Source organism: Panthera uncia (assembly GCF_023721935.1).
Source record: "Panthera uncia isolate 11264 chromosome D3 unlocalized genomic scaffold, Puncia_PCG_1.0 HiC_scaffold_8, whole genome shotgun sequence".
Taxonomy (NCBI): domain Eukaryota; kingdom Metazoa; phylum Chordata; class Mammalia; order Carnivora; family Felidae; genus Panthera; species Panthera uncia.
In genome coordinates this window covers 56184593-56199427 of record NW_026057586.1, presented here as the reverse complement: position 1 = coordinate 56199427, position 14835 = coordinate 56184593, and the positions used below count along the sequence as shown (strand labels likewise).

The 14835-nt window shown below is 37.9% G+C and overlaps 1 protein-coding gene and 1 long non-coding RNA gene across 8 annotated transcripts in view; both read right to left on the bottom strand.

Annotated features, from left to right (window-relative positions):
- LOC125914812 (uncharacterized) overlaps positions 1–14835 on the bottom strand; it is a 292117-nt gene that overhangs the window by 239498 nt on the left and 37784 nt on the right. The gene's annotated exons all lie outside the window — the stretch shown is intronic.
- Positions 1–14835, bottom strand: part of ARHGAP28 (Rho GTPase activating protein 28) — a 190291-nt gene that overhangs the window by 170393 nt on the left and 5063 nt on the right. The window contains exon 2 of one of the 7 annotated variants that reach the window (XM_049620407.1): positions 982–1076. The exons of the other annotated variants lie outside the window; for them this stretch is intronic. The gene's annotated coding sequence lies outside the window, so the exon portion shown is untranslated. The remainder of the gene's footprint in view (positions 1–981; positions 1077–14835) is intronic. 7 annotated transcript variants of the gene reach the window in all.

The following is a 14835-nucleotide window of genomic DNA, read 5'->3' as shown; positions in this document are numbered from 1 at the left end:
ACCAGCAGCAGAGGTTTTGGAGGGAGGCCACTATACTTCACTTGGGCAAATTATTCACCCTCTGGGTCATTTCACAATCTGTAAAATGAGAAGCAAAATAGTATCTACCTCCTAGGAGTAAAACCCTTGGGACTTTAATTCACGTAAAGCACTTGGACCTGTGCCAGCTTTATAGGAAACACTAAATAAATGTTAGTATTTATTATTCTGTATACAGACCCAGAGATGAGAGAGGGCAGGGCACCTTCAAGGGCATGATGAGTTTAAGTTGCCTTCTCTAAACAGGAAAGTCCAATAGACAGAAGAAAGAATCCAGAAAAGAAAACTGGGCTGAAGTTTATCTTTAAAAGTATTTTTGAAAAAACGTTTGCTGTTTTCTCTTTTAGCTATACAAGATGATGGATGTTAACTAAACTTGTTGTGACAATTATTTCACAATATAGGTAAGTCAAATCATCACATTGTACACTTTAAACTTAGTGCCATATAACAATGATCTCTCAATAAAACTGCAAAACAAGAATTATTTTAAAAAATTAATGACATTTTAAAGATATCACTTTTTCCTCCCTGAGGTCCTCACTGAACTTTAAATGTATACTGAGGGTGTATCTTTGAAGCCATCTATACGTCAACTGCTACTTAAGAATAACCTGTCAGTACAAAATAATTATGTCTTCCAGCATGAAAATACCCTTTTACAAAGAGCAGGCTGATCCCCCCACTCTAACTACGACTTCTATCCCAACATCTGAGAAGGAGTGCACTTTTACATCTATGGATGCCAAACATTCCCACAAAAACCCGTATTTGGTTTCACACACCCCATTTGACAGTCTGTGACTAGAGGAATGTTATGTCATGATGCCACATGTTATATGGAAAGGCATGACAAGAGGACAATATGAGACAATGTAATGAGTCCTCCCCATAAAATAATGGTACAGCAATATTAGAATATTGGAGGCTTGAGTTACTTACCATCTTAGTTTCCTCACTGGAAAAGTAAGGCTAGATGTTTTCTAAGGACCCTTGGGACCTCAAATGTCCTGTAAACTACTTGATGAACAGGATGTCTGGAATCAAGGAAGAACAGAAAACCCTGAGTAAGAAGGAATATCTGTCCAGTCCAGAAATCTGTCAGATAATGCTACCAAGGAATATTTGTAGGAAAGGGTGATATTTTATTTGGCTATTATGTCTCTAACTTTCCTAGAAAGATACACTACTAATTTACTACTCAGACTTCAGCTAACCTTTTTTCAGTCTCTATTTTGAGTGTAGTGCAGGCTACTGAATAGATAATGTACAAACAGATGAGATCAGTTGTTTGCTCTGATTGACTTCTAGCTCAAACATTTTTTTGCCTCATGTTGTTATGATTATATTGGCTAGAGATGTACTAAAAACTTTATCCCTAATCTCAGAAATGCTTCATTTGCATAAACAAACATTTCTCTCTGTCTTGGCACACAAGAGTAAGGACTGGTGGTCACATGTGCAGATCACACACCTGCATGGGATCTGAGGAAAGCACTAGAAACACAGAGCAGACTCCCAATAAGGAAAAGAGCTTTGGACTGTGGGTGTGAGGGTCAAAAGGATCATTTCTTTTGTCTTCCTATTAGACAACAATTTGCATCATTTCCACCCATCGTATGTGAAATACTGAGAGGCTTCCACTTCCTCTACACCTTCCTTGAGAAGTGGCTAAAACTCAGCACCTTCTTATGCCATAATCTCATTAAATGTTGATGCCAACATTGTTCACTTCTGAGAACAGAAATATCCTATTCAAACAGGTATTAAATCGTAAGCCTAGGCACTCTGAGGCTCGGCCCAGTCAGCTTTCTCACCTTGGCCCGAAATGCCCAAGCCACAGACACTGCCCATCCAGAAGTGTCCTGATTATAGGGAGACAGAACCAAATGGCAGCCTCCCACACAGCAGGCATTCTAGCTGGCCCCCAGGTTAGCCTGGGCTATTTTTATATTGAATTTGCCTTCCACTTGTTCAAAGCTAATCTCTAGGTACCAGGGAAACAGCCCTCTCAGGGGATATAAAATGATCATAAGACCTATAAATGTAAAGATCCCCAGGATGAAGGAGGGGGGCGGATTTTGAATGCTAATTTGACCAACATCTTCTTAACTTGTGCTTCATGAACTACCTACAAATGCAGGCAAATGTGTACAACATACATATGTGTGCTTTTCACAGGGGCCTAAACCTTTTATTAGATTCTCTAAGAGTTCTGTGATTTGAAAAATCTAAGAACTACATGATAAAAAATAGCTCTTTTTAAAAATACAAGTCAAGTCCCCAAGCCACAAGTAACAGGAAAACATAAAATGCATCACTTTTTGCTTTCATTTAAATATCTTTGAGTAATGAAAAGAACTCCAAATTAAAAGACCCTATCTGCTATATATGTTCAGTTTGTGAAAAGTTATCTCACTTCAATAGTTCATCAAATAATTTTGACAACAGTATTCACAATTTGATTTTAAGTAAATTCATCCTAAAACCAGAAACAAAAAAAGACAAAAAAAATTTCCTGAATGGAAAACAGTTTCTCAAATTAGGTACTGCTGCAGTAAATGGATCATTTAATTGAATACTTGCTGAATTTCAGGTCCACTCATGGCTGGGTATGTGGAGAATTCTATTCTAGGGGTAGCATCATTCAAAGAAGGCAGAAAACCTGTAACGGAATCTCTTTATCATTTTCCCAAAACAAACAGGGTTGCATTCCATCACCCCAGCAGCCATGGGCTTAACTGCAGCTGACCAAATTTGAGATGACCTCCAAAATCTGTTCTTAGTAACATTCTGGTCTTCATGGAATTGCCAAAATGCCGGTGGGGGTTGGGGTTTCAAAAGGGTTGAGTTTAAGTCTTCCCCCTCTGCCTGCCCTGTCTGCCTCTTGTTCACACACTGCTAAAACTCTGTCACCCACGATACCCAGCTGTGTCATACAACCACAAGGCAAGTTAACTGGGGTAAGAGCTGTCTATGGCTCTACTAAATGTGAAGTCTGAAGACTGGGACTTTGACCGAACCACTAGGATTCTGGTGTATGTTTATGATTATTATTAAGCCAGCTACCTCCAATGTGTAAGTTAGTTTCTATCAGTTATTTGACTGGGAGGGTACATCAACTGAGAGTTCTAAAAGAAGTTTAGGTTTAAATCTGATTCTTTGAAAATTAATTCTTCAGTAAGTTATATGGTATCTATAAAGAGTTGAAGACAGCCTCCCAAAGTGAGGTATTTTTATTAATTTATTTTCATTGCTTTGGCTAAAACAATCGGTATTTCTTTAATAACTCATTCATTAAGCCAACCCCATTTCACAAATAAAATCCTGCAAATGTGGGTATAGAATCTACTACTACTTCCCTCACCAATCCTCAGTACCTCCAAGCTGAATTACTGGACCCTTCCTCCACCTTCTCTTTGACCACACCCCCATCCATACACCAATACATGCACATCACACAGTACATATCCACATGCCTTTTCTTCAACGAAGCAAATCCTGTATTCTCTCCCTTAGTGAGATCAAACCCCACGCTGGGCTCCATGCTGGGTGCGAACCCTACTTAAACACGCACATATACACGCACATACACACAGAGAAAATATTCAACGACATGCTCACACACCTCTTGGAAGTCTCTGCTTATTCAAATTGCATTAAATTTATCCTAATTTTGTACCAATATAAATAGAAATATTAAATCTAGTATACATAATATGGATAAAAAAGTAAGTTACCAATGAATGCTCTCTTTAAACTAGAACAAAAAATAAAAATAAAGTGCTGTGGGAGCCTTAAATGGTATCCAACATTCCTATTAATTGGGCTATCAATTTATGATCATCTGAAAAATCAGTCTGCTTACTGGCAGGCTCTCTTTTTCAAAGAAAGGCTGAAAGACAAATACTTACTGATATACTGATACCGACTTGAAGTAGGCTGGTTGAAATAAACCAAACTCTACTTTGAGTAACTGAAGCTACTAACAGTGAACAACAACTCGTGCTTACTGTACAGACAGCTTAAGTACCCAAGAGATCAACTAAATAAGCAAAATTAAGAAGGGGAAAGGTGTTATTATGCAATTGGTACAGATCTAAAGCCATGTTTTGGTTAAAAATCTAGGATTATCTAATTACCTTCATTTCCAACCTACCAAGAGAGAAAAACAGAATTAAGTGTTCAAAGAATCCCTAGAGATCAACTAATCAATGGAACCCCTTCATTATCCAAATAAAGGGATGGGTGTGAACTGAGTTTGATCCAACCATAATCGTTTCACCCAAAGTGCACATGGAGTGGTCTCTACCTCCTTGAGGAGACTGACTTCACCCAGCCTCAGTGATACCAGGAAGTGGCCGCTATGCCTTTTCCTCCCACAAGTTCTTCTGCCAAAGATACTTCCTGCTCACATTCCTCCTACTGACCTGTGCTCATCTTTTTTTTTTTTTTTTTTTTTGAAGTTTAGTTGACATCAAGTGTTGAATTAGTTTCAGGTGTACAACAGAGTGATTCGACAATTCGATACATTATGAAATGCTCACCATGTAAGTGCAGTCACCATCTGACACTATACAACATTATCATCATATTATTGACTATATTCCCTATGCTGAACTTTTTATCCCTGTGACTTATTTATTTTATAGCTGGAAGCTTATGGTCATTCTTGGAGACTTTATTTAGCTACAGACTCCTTTGAAGCTTTCCTTAACCACTGTATCTCTCTCACCAACCTAACCCGGAGTGGCAGTTGAACATTCTCTGCTCTCTCAGAGCATCCCACACATTGTTCCTCAATCGTTCTTTTCACAATTCAAATACCGAGTGTCCACACACCGGGCCACTGGGCTAACGCTGGGGATACAGAGGGAGAGGCAGCATTTCTGTCCTCAATGAGCTGCACTTCAGAGGCAGATGAAATAACCTGTTAACCAGTCCATCTGGTCTCATCGAAGGATGAACTATTAACCATTTTTGTAGTCCCAGAATCCAATATATGGTATACAGAGCTTAAAAGATGCTTGTTCAACTTCACCTTTATTGTGAAAATTGGAGTTTAAGTTATTGTTTTAATGAGTAAAATAACCCTTACGCAAAATTTAATCTTTAAAATGGAGGGTTTATTTAACTTCTCTTCATGATCCTTTTCTGACTTTTATGTGTTGAGGCATACTCATTTACAATTGTCACCAGATTTTTTTATTAATTATTCTTCACTTCATAGCATTACCATGAGTTTATATTAAACTATGAATAAAGGCTAATTCAGTGGTTTCTGAGGAAGCAGGTAGCATATAAGAATACCAATTCAAGATTTCTAATACTTCTAGGGTCAAAAATAATAGCAAATTCTGAAAATATCATCATATAGTTGAGAGATTATTAATTATTATGAATTGTTCATATATATATATATATATATATATATATATATATATATATATATATATATATAGTACCTAGCTCTGTATTAGACCAGGGATACTGAGATGAATAAGACATGGCCCTGGACATCAACAAATTCTTGGCCTTTAGAGAAGTCAGCTATAGAAGCACTGCTACTAAGTAGAGGGTAAGTGCAATGCTAGAACAATGGATGAGGTAGAGAAGGCACAGAAAGGGACGTGACCAACTTGATTGGAGGGGGAGGCAGCCAGGGAAGAAGATGTCACAAAATAAGTAATGCTGAGATTTTAGAAGACCTCCTTGGTAACTCCCCAACCAAAGGACAGGTCACATGTCCACATTTCAGCCTCCACAACCTTCCCTCTGCAACCATTTGTTAAGACTCTACTGAGCGCCAGGCCCTTGGATGGGGGGAGGGGAAGGTAGTTAAAAATTCTGCAATGAAGAAAACAAATTATGTTCTTGTCTTCACAGTGCTTATCTACTATTGTGGGGCTGGGGTTAAAGTTTTATCTTATATGCAAAAATCAACGGATTTTAAGTAGGACCAAATGTGTTTGAGTCTTGCATTTTAGAAATCTAGGTTTCTTTCTTGGTTTTGAGCGAATTTTCAGCTTTTTGGGGGTAAGTTTTATAAGCTCCCCCCCTACAGTCTGCCTTTTCTCTCTCTGCACCTTCCCATAAGCTAAGTTTTTATAATAAGTTCTACTTGCTCTATTTCCTCACCTCACTTTCACCCTTAACCTGCAGCAAACTGGCTTCCACCTCTACAACTTCATTAAAGCCACTCTAGCCAAGATCTTCACTGCTATCCACCCAATAAGCCCTGGGGGGGGATCTTCAGTCTTAACATTTTTGGTCATTTAGCCACTCCTCATTTCTGCTCATTTTGAACCTAATGCCTTGGTTTCCAGAATGCTCCTAGTCTCTTGATCTCCCAATGCTCTGCCCTTCCCTATTTGGCACTGCTCCCCAGGTTTCTATCTTTGTTCCTCTGCCATCTCTACAGACACTCTTTTCTCCCCTGCCAGATCGCACACACGTAGTACTCGTTTTAATTCTCTCCTGAATGCAGACATCTCTCATGAATAAAGAGCTTAGAATTTCCAGCCTTGATTTCCCTCTCAGGCTGCCAGCAGATAGAGCCAACTACCAGCTGGACATAGACACTTAGTATAATTTTCAATTTTCACCTGCTACACTCATCTCCCCATCTACAATCTGCTCATCCACCAGAATTCTCAATTTCAGTTAATAACACTCCAAAACAGAAACTCAAGTAATTTTCTCCTGGTCCCCAGTATGCATTTAACCATCAAATACCAAGTCCATTGCTTGTTCCTCCCCCAGAATCTATTACTCCCTTTCCTTTGTATTCCCACAACCCCTTATCATCTTTACTTAACAATGGCATTATCCTTCTAAATTATTTCTCTACTCCCAGTCTTGGTCCCTCCTTAAAACAATCTTTTACACTCCAGAAAAATAAGAAGACTGCAAGCAAACTGTTGTAAGATTACAATTATGATTTTATGGATTTTAATGCAATAGCTCTGAATCCAGCTTAAAATAGTAAGAATGATCTGAATTGGGTATGAACAGTTTGGAGATGGAGAGTGTAAGAAACAGAAGAGAGAACAAACCAGGTTAAAATTTGGTTAACTAAAGAGAGTTCCTTCTTAAGACACATAAAAAAGTCCTTCCATGGACTCTAAAAGAAAATTGGTGCTAATTTTTTTTTTTAATTCCCAAATAAGAACTATTTTAGAGTCTGGATAAGTATCATGTTTGTTTAAGATTGGTATAATAGAAATCAGCTTCACTCGGGCTTCTGCTAAGCAGTGACTCATGTTGTTTTAGCTGGTGTTGACTCACTGCCCCACAAAGGATGACACAGCTTTAAATAGGCAGAGCATGGCCTGCTTTTTCCAATTACATACTTCCAGAACTAGAAGGGGTAGGGGTCCTCCAGAGCAGAGCTTTCTGCAACTAAGCACAATTTAGACTTTACAAAAACAGTTGCCAAGTTGACCTTGTAATCACTGAGCTTTATAAATGAGGAGGGAGAGAAGTTAAGTTGTGGTATGTTAAAAATCACAGGGGCCAGGCATCCTCTGTTTTTCAAAACAAAATCTGCGGAAACTTACAGTCAGCTCTTTTCCCATTTAATTGCTTACTCTATTGAGGTCAGCAAATGTTTTCCTTTAAGATTCCAATGAAAAGCCACAACAAGTGTGTTTTCAAGACTGTCCACGTTAACTTAGTGAGATAACGTAGGGGTAGCTATAACCGTGTTTGAAAGGAAGCTAAGGAAATGCCATTCTCATAATTGTTGCCACCTTTTCTCTGCTTCTGTACCCTTAATGTTTCCCAGTGAGAAAGCCAGTTTCCCCCACTGCCATGATTTCCACGTTGTTAACCTGACTGCTCCCAGAACACATGAGACCATGTCGTGGGCCTGAGTGGGTGACCAGGGGTCAGCAGAATGAATTCAGAGTCTGGCTCAACCAGTTGGTTATTCCTTATGAGGCTCTCAGCAAGACACTTTCCCACACTTTGCTTCCCTGTTGTACCACAGAGAGTGTTCCTTGCAGTCCTTACTCATGAGGAGTCTTTCATGATGCTTCATTCCTATTTGTAACACACTCTGAACTCCCTGACTGGTTAAGAATAGTTAGAAGAGACTCCTAAAGACACAGCAGTTAGCAGAAATGTCCGAACCATGCTGTTTATATATAACTACAATGACCGTCCAGTCTCTGTAGTTCTGGTGTCCCAAGAACCTAAGTTTATCAAAATGAATACCTTGCGAAATAAACACAAGTGCACACAGCCAGAGGCCATTCTGACTCTGACCTCTCCAGATGACTCAAGTCCAGACGACAGTGGGCTCCGAAATAATTTTCAAAACAGGAATCCTCGCTCGCAGGACAATTTAAGTCGGCATTATGCATGGTTCCAAGATCACTGATGGATAAGGGCTATGCTTAGACTTAGGGAAGGCGAGGCATGGCTCAGGGGTCTGGATTGCCACAACCTACCTTATCGTATCTAAATTTTTGAGCAAGATTTGGAAAAAACTGATCTTCACAGAAGTATGGTCTAAGATCTGGATTGGTCTCTTGGTTGGTTTCAAATCATGACAAGGCAAAAACCTGACTGAATATTGGGAGAGAAAATAGGAAAAAGCCCCATTAATTCTCATGGAGTATTGTTTCTCAACTTGCATTAAGATTTCTTACACTGTAGCATTTTTCACAGAACTGTAACAAGAAATCCTACAATTTATATGGAACCACAAAAGACTCTGAATAGCCAAAGCAATCTTGAGAAAGAAAAAGCAAAGCTGGAGGCATCACAATTCTGGACTTCAAGTTATTTTACAAAGCTGTAGTAATCAGAACAGTGTGGTACTGGCACAAAAACACACACATAGATCAACAGAACAGAATACAAAACACAGAAATAAAGCTACAGTTATAAGACCAGTTAATCTTCAACAAAGCAGGAAAGAATATACAATGGGAAAAAGTCTCTTTTTTTAATTTTTTTAATGTTTATTTTTGAGAGAGAGACAGAGAGACAGAGAGACAGAGAGAGAGAGAGAGAGAGAGAGAGTGTGCACAAGCGGGGGAGGGGCAGAGAAAGAGGCACAGAATCCGAAGGCCCCAGGCTCCAGGCTCCAGGCTCTGAGCTGTCAGCACAGAGCCCGATGTAGGGCTCGAACTCACGAGCCATGAGATCATGACCTGAGCCAAAGTTGGGCACTTAACCGACTGAGCCACCCAAGTGCCCCAAAAACACAACAAATGGTGTTGGGAAAACAGTTCCACTACATCCATAAGAATGAAACTGGACCACCTTCTTAAACCATACACAAAAATAAACTCAAAATGGATTAAAGACCTAAATGTGAGGCAGGAAAGCATAAAATTCCTAGAAGGGAACACAGGCAGTAATTTCTCTGTCATCAGCTGCAGCAACATTTTTCTAGATATGTCTCCTGAGGTAAGAGAAATGAAAGCAAAAATAAACTATCGGGACTACATCAACATAATAAGCTTCTGTAGAGCAAAGGAAACAATCGATAAAACTAAAAGGCAACCTACTGAATAGGAGAAGATATCTGCAAATAACATATGTGATAAAGGGTTAGTATCTAAAATATATAAAGAACAGATACAACTCAATACCCAAAATACAAATAATCCAATTAAAAAAATGGGCAGAAGGCATGAACAGACATTTCTCCAAAGAAGACATCCAGATGGCCAACAGACACATGAAAATATGCTCAACATCACTTATCATCAGGGAAATACAAACCAAAACTACAATGAGATATCATCTCACACCTGTCACAATGGCTAAAATAAAATATGTAACAGGGGCACCTGGTGGCTCAGTCAGTTGAGCATCTAACTTCGGCTCAAGTCATGATCTCACAGTTCGTGGGTTTGGGCCCTGCATCAGGCTCACTGCTGTCAGCATGGAGCCCGCTTCAGATCTTCTGTACCTCTCTCTCTCTCTGCTCCTTCCCAGCTTGCTCTCTCTCCCTCTCTCTCTCTCTCTCAAAAATAAATACATCTTAAAATATATATATATATATATACATACATATATATATATATATATATATATATACACACACACACACATATACATATATATATAAAACAAGTATATACATGTATATATACTTAAAACAAGTGTTGGTAAAGATATAGACAAAAAGAAGGGGCGCCTGGGTGGCTCAGTCGAAATAAGCATCCAACTTCAGCTCAGGTCATGATCTCACGGCTTATGAGTTCAAGCACCACATCAGCTCTGTGCTGACAGCTCAGAGCTTGAAGCCTGCTTCGGATTCTGTGTCTCCCTCTCTTTCTAACCCTCTCTTGCTCACACTCCATCTCTCCCCTCCTCAAAAATAAACATTAAAAAAATTTTTCTTTTTAAAGATGTACAGAAAAAGAAGCCTCCTGTACTGTTGGTGACAATGCAACCTGGTACAGCCCCTGTGGAAAACAGTATGGATGTTCCTCAAAGAGTTGAAAATACAACTACTCTAAATCTAGTAATCGTACTACTGGTATTTACCCAAAAATACTGATTGGAAGGGACACAGGCACCCCTATGTTTAGAGCAGCATTATTCACAATAGCCAAATTATGGAAGCAGCCCAAGTGTCCATCAATATCATCAATAGATGAATGGATAAAGAAGATGTGATGTGTGTGTATGTATATATGTATGTGTGTGTACACATATATATAATGGAATATTATTCAGCCATAAAAGATAATGAAACCTTGCCATTTGCAATGACATGCATGCAGCTAAAGTGTATAATATTAAGCAAAATAAGTCAGTCAAAGAAAGACAAAAATGAACAAAAAAGCAAAGGAAAAAAAGAAAGAGAGACAGAGACAGAGACAGAGACAGAGACAGAGACAAACCAAGTAACAGACTCTTAACTATAGAGAACTGATGGCTACCAGAGGGGAAGTGGGTGGAGAGATGGGTGAAATAGAGGATGGGGATTAAGGATCACTTGTTGTGATGAGCACACGGTGTTGTATGGAAGTGATGAATCACTATGTCGTACACATGAAGCTAACATAACACTGTATGTTAACTATGCTAAAATTAAAAAAAAATTAATTCAAAAATAATTTATTGGAGCTTTCCCCAAAAGGAAGAAAAAAAATTATCAAGAATTATGTTGTGAGTCCAATTTCAAGGAATGAAGTGAAAAACATATTTTTAACCATAGAAATCTAACTTAGTAGTTAAAGAAAGCAATTAATAAAACTAAATGAAAAGTTCTAAGAGCTAGTTACTAAGAACATCAACCTAAGGATTAAGGATTAAAAGATTAAAAATTACCCTCCCCCCCTTCTGCCACCCCCCCCCCCCCCCCCCCCCCCCCCCAAAAAAAAAAAAGCCACAGGAAGATTTCCTGTTACTAATTGCTTAGATCTCACTGTCTTGGTCAAAATGAATGACTTTTCCAGCACGTTTTGTCTACTTTAAAATACTGTTACCTAAGATTGCATGAAGGGCAAGAATACAGCTTTTAAATTAATGGGAAAAAAATTCCTAACATTGCACTTGCTTCAAGTGATAACAAAATGTTTCAAACTATTTCTATCCACCCATACTTAACCCACCAATGCTTATTACATTAAAATAGAATAAGAATTACTGCAAAAGGAAAGACTAAATCAAAACTGAGTATCTGTAACACCTACCATGTGAAAGTTGTAAGTTTGCTAAGGAGGACACAATAATAATACTGTCCCTCCTCTCAATTAACCTATGATCAAACTGAGACAGGAAAACACTAAATCCATAATATACTAAATGTTTCAAGATTTAAACAATAGTTTTGGAAGGGCTGAGTGGGAATCATTATCTCATTGTGTGACCTTGGACTACTTCTCTGTACCTTACTGTCTTCCTACTTCCCAGGACTGTTGTAAGGATTAAATAAGATAATGTATGTTAAGCTAAATAAGTTCTCAATAAAAACAGGCCTCTAAAAAAAAAGAAATGACATCATAGGACAATACGTGATTAATTGCCAAATGATCATTCTGTTATGACAGATGAAAACTCTCTGGCTACTACTGTTAAGGAAATTTTCTGGAAAGAAGTTTAGTCCTTACTTCTGACTAAATTTATTCTCTTTTGTTTGGCTCTTCATTTCCAGCTACTTATATATGGGTTTAGTTCCAACCACAGAGGTATTAACTTTAGTTACTGTGTAAACTTTTAGGTGTGGAGAGAGAAGTGTCAAGGGAAGAGATCAAATGTCATATTATTAACTATAATGCCAATTTTGTACTTTCAACATTTTTTCTAAGCACCTGTCAGATATCTCCACAGATCTGAAAATGTAAATACACTGATGGACCTTTGCATAAAGGCAAATGTATTGGCAGTGTTTTCTAAATTGATTTTCAATAAATGAAAACTGAATAGGAAATTTTAGAGGGATTCTTTTCTGTATACATTACAGATGTACAAAAGTAAACTTTGTGGCTAACCAACCACAACATTTAACACAGATGTAAAAACTTCTCTCTTATCCATAAGATAATCAGCACCCTAACTTAGAATTACTAAAATGGTATAAATAAATCTCAAGTGTTTGACAATTTAAAAAATTCTGCATACTTTAGCTTCCTGTCCTCTCCATTGTGTGCCTGTTTGCAGTCATCATCTATCAATCTGAGGGATCACAAATGGAATGCAGAGGTTTAATTAGTTTTTAAGAGTAATATGAGACAAGGCAGCCGGTTCTCTGAGTGATACTTAGTATATGTTCTTCCACCCTTGGAATCACTGAGCACTTAATGCCTGTCAAAGGGACAGTTTTACCTATAATATTCACTTATTCAAAGTGATGTAACACATTTGATACTGAAAGAATGTGTCATAAACCCCAGATATTTAAGATGAATATGCAGTGAAACCATCTACTACTTTCTTTAGCTCCCATTATAGAGACCAGAGTAACCGGATGCGCTATTATTTTGTTCTGAAGTTCATCCTCTAGTAATCACAAAGAAATGGGCACATGAGATTCCATGGGTGAAGAATGACACATTGTACAAAACTCACTAACTCCAGTAACCAGAACACAACAAGAAACTGAAAGCAAACAAGCAAACCAAGAAACACTCCAGAAACTGAAATAAGTGCTATCAAAGTCTTGTGTTAGATTATGCATTCTGGTCCTCTGAATAGCATTTTCTTTACACAGTTCTCACAACCCTGATTATCCAATGAAACGTAAATCATAAATGCATAATGCATGTTAAAATAACAACATTAAAAAGAACGTAAGTATGACTAAAGGGTTTCAAGACTGCCTTGGGAAATAACAACAACAAAAATATTTAAATTACTGAAGACATAAAACAAGACACCAATGCAGGCTATTTACTATGAAGGCAAGTAAACTTTCGCATCCCAATAGGGTGCCTTTACTACATAGAGCACTGTAAATTATACTGTCTTAATGATGACAGTCATTCATTAAGAAAAGGTTCATTTCTGTCCTAGGTAGGGGTATGCATGACCTTATAGTTTCATCCAAAGAGGCTTAAAACAAACTCTATCGCTTAAATGGATAACCTTATTTCTGAAATTTTCTTCTGAGAAACATTTTATTCTCTTCCTCTGCTCCATAACATTTAACTTTTATTTTTTGCTAGAACTGATGATATCTAGAGACCACAGATTAAGAAAACAGAGAATAAGAACTACTTCAGAAATGAAATAGTTTAAGAGTGGAATGAGAAGGCATTTTGATCATATGTGAATTAAATGTTTACTTTAGTTACAATACATTTGCAAAGGTTCAAATAACACCTCAGGGACACTGGTAAAGGAAAAATGTTTTCCAATAGGTACAGACATAGTTCTAAGAAAACAGATAGCCTCAGTAATACCTCCAGGCAAAGTGGGATTTAACAACTACCTCTCTTATTTTAATTTAGTAGCCTTCTGATTATTTTTCTCCTGACTATAATAAAATTTTGCTTCCAAAAAATCATGAAACTTTGAAAATTAGGGAATAGGTTTTATAAACTCAGACCAGATTATGGATATTAAACCATTTTTTATATTTGGTTGATTTAAAAAAAAATCTTTTTTAATGTTTATTTATTCTTGAGAGAGAGAGAGAGCGTGAGCAGGGGAGGGGCTGAGAGAGGGAGACACAGAATCTGAAGCAGACTCCAGGCTCTGAGCTGTCAGCACAGAGCCAAACACGGGGCTCAAACCCAAAAACCGTGAGGTCATGACCTGAGCTGAAGTCGGACGCCCAAACGACTGAGCCACCCAGGCATCCCAGTTTATTTGCTTGATTTTTTTTAAAGGAAAGGGAGATCAAACAATAAAATAAGAGAGAATACTGAATATGCATTTTATAGTATATAAAATACATCAATGTAGAAGAATTGAGAAAAAAAATCAGTAGAGGTAAGTTTGAGAAGAAAACAGGAAATATTTCATAATCACAAAACATCTCCCCCCAGTTTTTTATTAATTATATAGAGGAAAATAGTAGTTCACCAGTAGAGAAACCCAGCAGACACCATTTTAACCAGGTGATCAGAGCCAACATCAACATCAGTGAGACAGATCACCATCATGTCCCCTCCAAATATAGTGCACTTGAGAAAGGCCCAACATCATCCTGTGGAATTCTTACCCAAAATGCACAATCTCTATCTAACCATGAGAAGATATCACACCAATCCAAATTGAAGAACTTCCTACAAAACAAGCAACGAGTACTCCAAATGTGCCAAGGTCATAAAAGATAAGGACAGACTGTCAGAGATTGGAGGTTTGGGAGGCAAAATGAAGTTC